Raw genomic sequence first — 11,904 nt, forward strand, 5'->3', positions numbered from 1 at the left:
CATGCACCGCCATTGCTTTCTCATAGCTACCTCTCTGATGCCGCACGTCTCCGGGATCCATGTAATAGAAAATCGGCAAAATAAACTGGCCTTTACGTCGAGAGCACTCCAATAGCTTCACAAGTTCCCTCAACAAGAAATCGGTGTCAGCATAATGCGCCGAGAACACAATGATGCCAATCCTAGAGGTTTCAATTGCCCGATCAAATGTTTCCAGGATCTTATTCCCACTAATAAGATCCTCAGCATCCATGAAGGTGCGGATTCCCTTTTCACAAAAAGCTTTGTGGAGATAGCCAGTGAAACCGTAGCGGGTTTCAGGGCCTCTGAAGTTGATGAACACATCGAATTCCCACTCCCTTAAGGAAGGAAAAGAACAAGAGTTGGAAGCTTGCTGAGTAGCCATGCGAGCTAGCTGTTTGCATCACGATTGAAAACCGTATAAGTACTTAAATAAGAAGATCATGATCAATCAGTATAATAGAAATGCTTAGTAAAATGTTAAATAAGAGTGTTTATTTGTAACTGATGAGAATTTAATGTTATGCTTTAATATCAATACCTATTTGTTTTATTTTAAAGGTAGTTCTGATTAGTCGCCATCTTTTGAAACAAATATCTGTCATAATAAATTTTTGAGATCCTTCTTTTAAATTGTAATAATTTAACTTGACTTTAAATATAAGTGATCTGTCGTCAACTCTTTTTCTCTTAGCAACTATCTCTCTAACTGTAAAATGAAATCTGAAATCTCATCTTTTACTGCACGAATTTGCTGTTCAAATTCTCCTTTCTTTTCCTCCACATAAACACAAGTCTTTCACTTCAACTTCCTCCTTCACTTTCAAAGTGATGTTGGCACTTTCTGTTCTTTCTAGAGAACGTGTATGACAAAACTCTGCTTGATTTTCATCAAACTGACATATGATTTGTGCATTTGGTTGAGCTTGAATAACCGATACTTGTTTGCTTCTATCAACATTAGTATCTTTTGAAACGGAAATGTTTGGTAACCAAAAAAAATCAGCAAAAACAGCCATAACTTGCCTTATTTAGCATTTATTAATTGTTACGACAATTAATGAATGCTAAATAAGGTAAGTTCTGACTGTTTTTTTGTCTCCCTAGCATTACCCTTCTTGCTGATATAGTGTTATTTGACTCATGCAAGGAGAAAAAAGAGATGGTAAATAATATGATTAACTTAACTCTACAAGCACTATTTACTACTAAAAGGCACTTTGTTGAAATATATTATAGATTATATCAAATGGCATATATACAGCAAATATACATATATGCTTTTCACTAATCTCTTCTCTACCGTGTAAACTAACTAGTGGTAGCTATTGTAACAATTCTTAGATTTTTAAGTATTTGTGTATTACACGCTTATGTTATTTCATGGATCACTTTTTGAAAAGGAGTGAAGGACGATGATAGATGAGGGTGCAAAATTTGTACTATTCTCACAGCTTCCGCGTTGTAAATAGCGATAGACACGTGATTGAATAGAATGATGTCATTTTTTTATTTAATTAAATAAATGATTTTGGGTTTAAGCTGCTAAATATCTAATTAACTAGAGTCAGACTCGCACAATATGCAGAGAGGTAGATTATTTATATTATATAGTATATTTTAATAAATGTTATATTAAAAATATTTTAGAGAATATATTATAAATAGATTTTTATTTTATTTCTTTTTAAAAAAGACATAGGTTATTTATATTAGAGTTATATAAAATTATATTTTTATTTTTTTTATTTTTCGATTTGCATTAATGGCTATACTTTGTCTTTTCTTGCGGTTTTTTTGTTTGTAAATAATTAAAAAAATAAATGAATGAAAATGAAAAACATATAAAAATGTTATATTAAATTTAAGAAATTTTTTATAATTGTATAAGAGATTAAGAAATGAAGAGTAGTAAGAGTCTTAATATGTATAAGTTGTAGAATTTGAATATTTGTAACTAAAATTTTTTATAATTATTATTATTATGACACTTTAATGTATATTTATTGCATTTAATTAGTACTTGATGTTTCAATTGAATAATAATAGATAAGAGTTTTTTGTTTTAATTTTTTTAAAACATTTTACTAAATAGTGATCGATTGATTTTCATCTTTTACCAAGTCATTAGAATTACTGATATGACATTATTAGTAAAGAAAAGATGGCTTAAATTCATTGTGGAGAGAGATGGTATCAGCTTTTATACAATGATTAATTAATTTTTATCTTTTACCAAGTCATTAGAATTGCTGATATAACATTATTAGTAAAAAAAAATGGCTTAAACTCGTGGAGAGAGTTAGTATCAGCTTTTATATATTATATAAATAGATGCTGTAACAACTTTACTTTACATACTACCCAGCTTGACTTGGGGTTGACTTGACTTAACTTGAATGGGGGATGCTAGGTAAAGATGCTATTTTCATCTTTACGTAAAGACGTTTTTATTTTGTGGTTGTTATTGATTTAAAAGCGTATCACTAAAAGTGTTGCTTAAAGAGAAAGTGTTACCCTTAATCGTTAACTTGGCTCTGATACCAATTTTTGGTTTGTAACCATTTCTACTATATGATACCAATTTTTTTTACTAGTCCTTGATGTATATTCTGATTTTATTTTTATAGTTTTCAATCTTGTTTTAGTTTATAATATTCTTTTTTGCATGGATTATTGTATATAAAATCTTTTATCTGTTTGTCTTTTTCTTTAATATAATTTCTCAAATTCTCAAAAACTTCTTTTATTTCTACACTTTCTGTTGTTTCTAAATACCTTCTTAATTTTTCAACTTCATTCTCCATTTTTTCTTTCAACAGCTTTAATTCTTTTAAGTCATAATATGGTTTTCCAGGCATTTATAAATTTTTTAAGTTTAATTCCAACTTATTTATATTTATTCTTATTTCTATCCTTTTTATTATAAGGTCGTCAATTTCGATCTGAAGGTTATTTAATTCCCTTTTATACTCTTTTATTTTACTTTTTAATTTTTCCGCCCTTTTTCTTTTTATTTTATTTTCTGGTTTTTCAATCTTTTTTAATTATTTGATCTATTGGATCATCAGTAATTCTTTTGTCACAAATTGCTAAGCTTATTGGTGAATTAATTCCTTTCATATATGTAGATTTGATTAAGACTTGTATAGTACTAATATGAATCCATCCAATTTTAGATCTTTTTTGTTGATCCTTAATTTTCTCAATCTGTTTACCCAATTCTTCATCATTTATCAAAGCTATTTCAAGTTCTCCATTGGCGGATTTTATCTTTATAGGGGCTTCAAGTTGAATTTTTTCATAGTATATTATATTTTTTCTATTAAAAACTTCTTTTAAAAGATTTTGTTTATTAAAATTTTCATTTGATTTGAGATTTAATTCTGTTTTTAGAACAGCCTATTTTTCATTATCTAATAAAGCAGTTAATCTATAGTAATCAGATTCTTCTGTTAATTCTAAACTTTCTAAATAATTCATAATTGAAAGACTAGGATGAATATGTACCTTTCTGGAGGAAAACTTCCTTTATTTAGTATATTTTACATAAGGTGTTCTTATCTCCAGAGGGGAGATTGTAGATACTAACTCCAGAGGGGAGTTTAGAATTATTTTTTCCTAAGGGAATTCTTCGTCAGACTACAGAATCGCCTCGGCTGCTTCCTCCTTGCTCTCCTAGCATATGAGTACTCTTAGCCTCCTGCTTTCTATTGTCTGATGCCTCTACAATTGCCTGAGCAACCTATTTATAATAGTTGGGTTTGATGGACAATTCCCATCCTTACCCTTCTTATGACGTCAATGCTTACGTCATTGTTTGTTATCTTGCACCAGCTACATTGTTAGTGCTTTATGACCTAAGTGCTTACGTCACTATGCAATAATGTTGAGAGATGCTTCAGATGCACTGTCCTCCTCTTTTATCATGTGACCCTCAGATGCGTTGTCTTCTTCCTTCATCATGTGGGTTGATTCCGTTTCATTATTGCTAGAATTTCACTATAATCAAACAGATTACAACTTGTAAAGTGCTAACCCAACTTACAAGGGGATTCCCACAGAATCATGAAACACAACAAAACACAAAACAGTGTTGTTTCAGAAAATTTCCAAATATTTTTCAGTCCAGATATCAGAGCAATGTCATTCAAAATAAGGAAAATATTTTGAAACATATATTAGCACATCAATAACATGGCAGATGTTTAGATATCACAGTTTTAAAAGAACTGCCAAAAATAAATTTTCAATTCAGCAGGTTTATCAAAAATGAACCAATCAGCCAGAATCAGCCAGTTATCACAACAATATCAAACATCATAATAACCCAATGCCAAATGCAGTTCATACAGCAAGGATCATAATAGAACAAAAATCAGCCAGGCATCACAATATATCAAACATTATAATAAGCCAAATGCCTTCTTTGAACAAGGATAATCATGAATTTTCAATTTGAAAATTTCAACCCTTGTCCCCTGTTTTTCCAGCCCCTGTTTCATTCCAATTTCAATTTTGGAATTTAAATTTCCTCCCCCTTTTGGCATCAAGGGGCATAAAAGACCTGCAACAAGAGACATGAGCAATACATAATATTTATAACAAAGCAGTAATTGTTCAGAGTATCATACGGCAGGGAGTATCAAGTCATGCCTTTACAAAAAACGAAACTTAAATCAAACATTCCCAATTTTATCTCGAAGGTACAGAATCTGTCTTCACAGAGTGGTTTTGTAAAAATATCAGCAATTTGGTCTTCAGATTTTACAAATTGAATATCAATAGTTCCCTTTTGCACATGTTCTCTTATGAAATGATATTTAATTTCAATGTGCTTTGTTCTAGAGTGCAGAACAGGATTTTTTGAGATGTTTATAGCACTCATATTGTCATAAAATAAGGGTATACTATTGATTTTTAATTTGTAATCTTCTAATTGTGTTTTTAACCAAATTAGTTGAGTGCAACATGCAGATGCGGAAATGTATTCCGCTTCAGCTGTGGATAAAGCCACTGTGGCTTGTTTCTTGCTTGACCACATATTGAGTGAGCTTCCAAGGAAGCAACACATGCCCGATGTGCTTCGTCTATCCACTCTATCTCCCGCAAAATCTGCATCACAAAACCCTACTGCACAAAAGTCATCAGATTTATTAGTGTATTCTGTTATATTCTTTAAAAATCCTTGATCAGAAATATAATTTATACACCCTAAAAATCTTTGTAACTGTTTTCTATCTTCTATTTTATTAGGAAATAAATTTATCTTTTCTAAAACATTTGGTTGAAGTTTTATCTTTCCTTGAGTGGATAGAATTAATCCAAGAAACTCTATTTCTTGTTTTGCTATTCTTGCTTTCTTTTTGCTAAGAACTAATCATTTTTCTTTACATCTTTCTAAAACTATTAGTAATTTTTGAAGATGATCTTCTTTATCCTGTTTTGTAAAAATTAGTATATCATCAATGTATACTAAAACAAATTTATTTAATTCTTTTAGATTTTCTTCCATAAATCTTTGATAAATACCTGGGGCTTGTTTTAATCCGAATGGTAATACATTCCATTCATAGAGTAACACACTTGTTGATTCTTTTGTTGGGCAAGTAAAAGCAGTTAATTTCTTTATTTCTTCGTCTAAACGAAGTTGCCAATATCCTGATTTTGCATCAAGAGATGAAAACCAAGTTGCTCCTTTGATCTTTTCTAAAATAGAATCTTTTCTTGGAAGTTTATGAGCATCACCAATGGTTGCTTCATTCATTTTCTTATAATTAATTATCATTCTTCGTTTTTCCCTTTTAATTTCATTATTGTTTTCGACATAAAAGGCTGGAGCCGCATGAGGACTTTTACTTATTCTTATAATTCCTTTTTCTAAAAGATCTTTACATTCTAATGAGAACCCTTCTCGATCTCTTGCAGAATAAGGAATTTTATTTGGAACATTTATCTCTTTTGTAGGATCTTTTAATTTAATACTTACTAATTCTTTATTTGTATTTTTAATATCTAAAGGATTTTCAGCACAAATTTTATCTAAAAGTTCTTCTATCTTTATTTCAAGATTATTTTTTGGAATATTTATCTGAAAGTATAAATTTAAATAACATATTTCTAAAATAGAAAATATTTTAAATTTTAAGATCTTATCTATAGTAGTAGTTGGTATTTTTATACGTTTTGATTTTTGATTTATTGAAGAATCGTGTGGAGCTTTTAAAACTATATATGTTAATTCTTGAATGAATGGATGATATAGCTTTAAAAAGTTATTTCCTATGATAAAATCCATTCCAGAATCTAACATATATATAGATGGAACAATGAACCTATAATTTTGAATAAAAATTTCAGCCATCTCTGCTTTTTGGTCAATTTTATGTATTGATTTTTAGCTATTCTAACTCTTAATGGTTTCTTTAATTTTTTTCCAATCAAGTTTTATATTTGTACTAGCAAAGCATTGTGTTGCTCCAGTATCTATGAAAGCATTTATAAACTTTTCTGTTATTTTTATAGTAATAAATGTGGCATTATTACTCAGTCTCTGAGTCTGTTTCTGAGACATATTCAAAAATATAGTCTAAGTTATCATCGGATTCTTCTAATGGTTCCATGAAACAAGACTTAGCAATTTCTATTTGTTTGGTAAGATCCTTTTTATCCTTCTTTTTTGGACATTCATTTGCATAGTGTCTTTCTTCTTGGCAATACCAACACTTACAATTTTCTTTTTTATTTGGGTAATAGTCATTTTTTTGTCTTTTATTTTTATTGTTATCTCTTTTTCTAAAATACCTCTTTTTTCTTCAGTTTGGATAGTATTTTCTTTTTCTAAATTGATATTTTCTTTTTCTTTGAAAATTTTTATTAAGACCATATTTTTGAGGTATCTCTTCATTATCCTGACAGCAAATTCTAATTATATTTGCAAATCTTTTTTGAGTCACTTCTTGCATACAACGTTCTTTTATTTCCTCTCTTATTGCAGAGGTTGCTCCACCAAAATTATTTTCAATTGTCCCTCTATTTATTTCTCTTATAAATCTTCCCATTATAAATTCATTAGCAGGATATGGAAGTTTTGTTATATACATACTAAGATAATGATCTTTATCTTCTTCTTTTAATTTATAATAATGTATTCTATATTCACATATATAAGACTCCACATTACATAGATCAAAAAAAAAAAATTTCATTCTTTTTACAGTCTAAATCGAGCATTCTTTCTCCTTCCATTTCCTGGATTTTAGGAACATATTTTGATGGTATTTTTGTATATTTTGAATCTTTATTTATAAACTCCTTTTTAAAAGCATAATTATCAAAACCTGTTTCCCATTTAAATTGAGATTGATTATCCTTAGATGTTCCAGCTTTATTTTTTACTTGTATTGGAATTGCTGGTTCTTCGTCACTTGAATAATCTAGGATGTGTTCTTTATTTTCTATGTTTTCAGAATTTACTAATTCTTCTTCTATTTGAAATTTCTGTTCCATAATATTATTTTCTTGAGCCATTTTTAATTGTTTAAAAAGCATTGTAACTTCTTCTAATTTGTCTTCAATATTCATAATTTCAATGGTGGTTTTACTTTTAAATCTGTTATGTTGATTATATTTTGAAATTTTTCTTCTTTGGGATTCTCTTTTTCCTTATTTCTTTGAAATTTTATGGATACTAATATTTCTTCAAGCATATCTACTATAGAATTTAATTGTGGGTTAAAAGTATGATAAAGATGTGGGGAATCATTTCCATGGTAACATTTTTTAGAAATTTCGTGTGAAAAATAAGTTTTTTCAGGTTTTTGAAGTCCTTCAATAAAACTTATAGTAAAATAGAGATTTTGAGAAAAATCATTTTGTATTGATTTTAAGAATTCGATGTCATTACAGTTAACATTAGTTAAAATCATTAATTTTTGATCTATTAATTTTGATAATTTAATTATTTCTTCTTTTAAATCTTCTAATTTACTTTTTTCCATTAGGTGACGCTTTTCTTTGTAAAGAATTACGATTTTAAGTGAAAAGTGTGGCTTTAGAATGTGTGGATCAAAACTTGCCACGTAGGCATCTTTATCGTAAAGTTATTTTTGGAAACTTTATGTAAGTGGTGCCCAACTTGAATATATATGTTCACTTCACCGCTAGCTAGAATCATCCTCATCAATAATATCTTCTATATAAGTGTCTTGCTCAAACTTAGCTTCATTGTAACACACATCATCACCACCTTCACCTACTTACAATCTAATTAATTACCTTAGCTTTCAATTTGCAATTGTTTGACAAAAAAAAAATTTACTTAGCTCTCACAAATTTCATCAACAATGAAGGTGAGAATTATTAGACTCTTGGCTGGTTAATATAATAAAGGTCAAGTATATTTTTTTGTCTTGAAATTTGTTAAAAATTTTAAAAATATTTTTAAATTTTATTTTGTCCCAAAATTTGTTAAAAGTTTTTGTTTCTCATTGCTTAACTTGCCAACAGGTTAAAACTGAACATTAAAAATCTGCTGAGTTATTGTAAAAAATTGAGATATTTGAATAGAAGTGGGAAAAGATTACAATAAATTTAGTAATAAGTTTACCTCGTAATTTTAAAGGTTTTGATTCAAGTTAGGTAATTGTGGATAGAATGACGAACTCAACCCACTTTCTTCCAGTGAAAACAACTTTTAGTGCAGCTCGATATACTCAATTTTATGTTGATGAGATAGTTAAATTATATGGAATCCCAGTGTCCATTATTTCAGATCGCCGACCTCAGTTCACCTCTCAATTTTGGAAATCTTTTCAGAAAGCATTAGGAACTCGTCTGGATCTTAGCACAGCTTTTCACCCTCAAACCGATGGACAATCGAAAAGGACGATTCAAACATTGGAAGAGATGTTAAGATGTTGTGTTCTAGATTTTGGTAGAAATTGGGACAGCTATCTACCTTTGATCGAGTTCTCTTATAATAATAGTTATCAAGCCAGCATTCAAGTGACACCTTTTGAGGCTCTTTATGGGAGAAGATGCAGGTCACCTATTGGGTAGTTTGAGGTTGGTGAGATTAAACTTTTGGGGCCAAATTTGGTACAAGATGCAGTTGAGAAGGTTCGCGTAATAAGAGAACGTTTATTAGCAGCTCAGAGTAGGTAGAAGGCTTATGTTGATAACAGAAGGCGTAACTTAGAGTTTTCAGTGGGTGATCAGGTATTTCTTAGAGTGTCGCCTATGAAAGGAGTGATGAGGTTTGAAAAAAGAAGCAAGCTTAGTCCTCGCTACATTGGTCCATTTGAGATATTGGACAGAATAGGTGCAGTTGCTTAATGCTTGGCATTGCCGCCTAAGTTGTCTATGATTCATCCAATCTTTCACGTATCAATGTTGCGCAAATACCTTCCTGACCCATCTCATGTGCTCGCACCACAAGCCATAGAGCTAAAGGAGGATTTATCTTTTGAAGAGGAACCAGTGGCTATAGTTGATCGCCAAGTAAAGAAACTATATTCTAAAGAAATAGCATCTGTGAAAGTTGTTTGGAAGAATTATTCGGTAGAACAAGCAACTTGGGAAGTGGAAAATGCCATGCGTGATAAATATCCGTATTTGTTTGAGTCTGAAGGTAACTATCACACTTATCACCATATGTGAGTTCGAAATTTGGAGACCGAATTTCTTAAGGGAGAGAGAATGTTATAACCGAAAAAAAAAAGGAGGGACTTAGTGAGTCACGTGACTCACCCCCCTCCCCAACCCCAGTTATTTCTTTCTTCCGAAATCCTTCATTCTCTTCTCAATTTCATTTCTTCTCTCTTCCTCTTCTCTCATTCTTTTTCATCCTTTCCATCTTCTCATCTCTTCTTCTTGCAATCACACATTATCATCATTAAACCCACTTTTTTCATTTTACTTCCTTCCCCTTCTCTACTCTATTTTATGCATTCAAATTTCATTTATCACAACTCTAAAATCATGGAGTTTCAACTTAATGAGTGAGAAAGGTATTCAAATTTTGAGTTTCGGTTATTATTAAGACTTTAAGGTAACTCTTTGACTCAATAATTAGTTATATCTCAAATTTTTATCATTCCTATACTTGTGGGTATAGCAAAATCCGAAATTAGGGTTATTAAGTTAGAAAATTTGAGACTTTTGTCAAAGTGAGTAAGATTATGTTAATTGACAATATTAGTAGCTCACAAATATCATTATTGTCATATTTTTAGAATTGTAGAGTTATTGGACATCATTTGGTAGCTCGTTAACGTGCTCAGAGTTGCTTCCGGTTCTTTGGAATCAAGTTGTGAGTGGATATTATGTCTATAATTATTTTTAAGTGTATTATTATCAATATGTAAATTGAATCATTATTTTTAGAATTTAAAAATATTTGATTATTGTGATTTTTGAATTTTTGGAATAAATATTGATTTGTGAAATTTTTAATTTTATAAAAATATACACGAGACGATATTTATATATTTTGTAAAGCATACATGTTTTTTTATTTGACTTTATTGAATTTTAATTAAATTTTAATATGAATTCTTATATATATTTGATTTACTATGGAATTTAGAAATATGTTATAAGCATTAGAGATTTTTATAAGTAATTTAGTTTGGATTTGTTTGGAAGACTCTGACTAGAAAACCGTAATTAATGGCGATTATGATGTTAACTTAAATGCATCTGCCTCAGACCTCAGCTAGCAGGGGCGTTGGTAGCCTAATGTGTAGGCCACACGTTGGATTTGTTATACCGTACGGGCACACTAGAGGAAAAGGCTACCCTTAGAGGTAGAATCGCCCTAAGTGTGTAATATTCGATTTGATTTGACTTTTGGAATGAGAATTCCTATTTCAGTTCATTCCGCTTAATTATTTATCTATTTATTTGTATAATTAATTAATATAAATTCCTCATCTTTAGAAAGAAATATAATTTTCATGGTAAAACTTGTATTGTCTCGTGTGAGTTATAGATGTAATGTTTGCTCACTGAGTTACAAAACTCACCCTATTATATTCTCATATTTTTCTGATATAGGAGTCATTTCAGGTTCCATTCCACCAGCCCCTCAGTAGATTTTAGTCATTTCGGTGAGTCCTTCTTCTTTCCAAGGGTTAAGTAATTATGTAATGGAACATTTGCTCAAAATCTAGATTATGTCAATGGTCCATATGTCACAGGCAGGATTCTTATGTGGGTTATGTTATTTTGAATCCCGAACTGTTTAGATAGTAATTATGATTTGGTTATGTAAGTCTTATAGATTTAACTATGTACTTTAGTTATCAACTTAATATATATGATGCGTATTTTGACATGTTTGGTTGTGGATATGATTGGACTATGTTGTTATTGTCTTTGGAAATGAATGTTTATTGTTGATACAGGAAGGTAATATTTATGTTAGTAAAATTCTAGGAATAGAAGAGATTCTGTCCGTTTTTCTAAAAATTTAGTCGTTTGGCTTGTTGAGGGACTTGTCCTTTGAGTGCCACTCATGGTTTGATTTGGGCCATGACAGTTATATTAACAAATAAGTTAGTAAATAATTAAATAATTAATTCTAAAATTATTTTTTATAATTATAAAAATATAACTTACATGAATATATACACATTAGAGGTGATATTTAAATTCATAATAATGATAACAAATGTTAAAGAATATTAGAATCTCACAGGGTGGTGATAGAAAAAATGAATTATAACTCAACAATATAAATCATTGCATGTTATAAGATGCTTAAAATAAGGAAATGAAAATTAAAATTACTAGGAAAGATATTTAAAAAATTAATTCATATTTAAAAAATTATTAGAAGTAGTAATTGCTAGCTTAAAAAGCTAACGTTTGAACTAATAA

General features: G+C 29.7%; 1 protein-coding gene across 1 annotated transcript in view; it reads right to left on the reverse strand.

The window, feature by feature from the left end:
- Nucleotides 1-11,904, reverse strand: part of LOC107641419 (TMV resistance protein N) — a 16,682-nt gene that overhangs the window by 2,328 nt on the left and 2,450 nt on the right. The window lies entirely within an intron of this gene.

The sequence above is a fragment of the Arachis ipaensis genome, chromosome B05 (assembly GCF_000816755.2).
Source record: "Arachis ipaensis cultivar K30076 chromosome B05, Araip1.1, whole genome shotgun sequence".
In the NCBI taxonomy this organism is placed as follows: Eukaryota; Viridiplantae; Streptophyta; class Magnoliopsida; order Fabales; family Fabaceae; genus Arachis; species Arachis ipaensis.